Source organism: Triticum dicoccoides, chromosome 6B, assembly GCF_002162155.2.
Source record: "Triticum dicoccoides isolate Atlit2015 ecotype Zavitan chromosome 6B, WEW_v2.0, whole genome shotgun sequence".
NCBI lineage: Eukaryota > Viridiplantae > Streptophyta > Magnoliopsida > Poales > Poaceae > Triticum > Triticum dicoccoides.
In genome coordinates this window covers 72,678,659-72,679,126 of record NC_041391.1, presented here as the reverse complement: position 1 = coordinate 72,679,126, position 468 = coordinate 72,678,659, and positions in this window count along the sequence as shown.

Below are 468 nucleotides of genomic sequence, written 5' to 3'. Positions count from 1 at the left end.
ACCAATTAAAATTAATTAACCTAATGATTAATTAACTTAATTAACTACTGTTAATTAGCTAATTAATTAGTATGACAGTGGGGCCCACCCCCTTAATTAATTATGATTAGTTTAATTAACCTGTTAATTAAAATGTGTCACTGACCAGTGGGACCCACTGGTCAGGTTGACCAGTCAACTCTGTTGACTGCTGACATCAGCATGACATCATGCTGATGTCATTAATCCATTTTTCGAATTAAATTAAATAATTAATTAAATTTCAGAAATTAATAAAATCTTTAGAAAACCATATCTTTTAATCCGTAACTCGGATTAAAATATTTTCAACATGAAAGTTGCTCAGAACGACGAGACGATTCCGGATACGCAGTCCGTTCGTCCGCCACACACCCCTAACCTATCGAACTCGCAACTTTCCCCCTCCGGCTCCTCTGCCCGAAAACACGAAACACCGGGAATACTTTC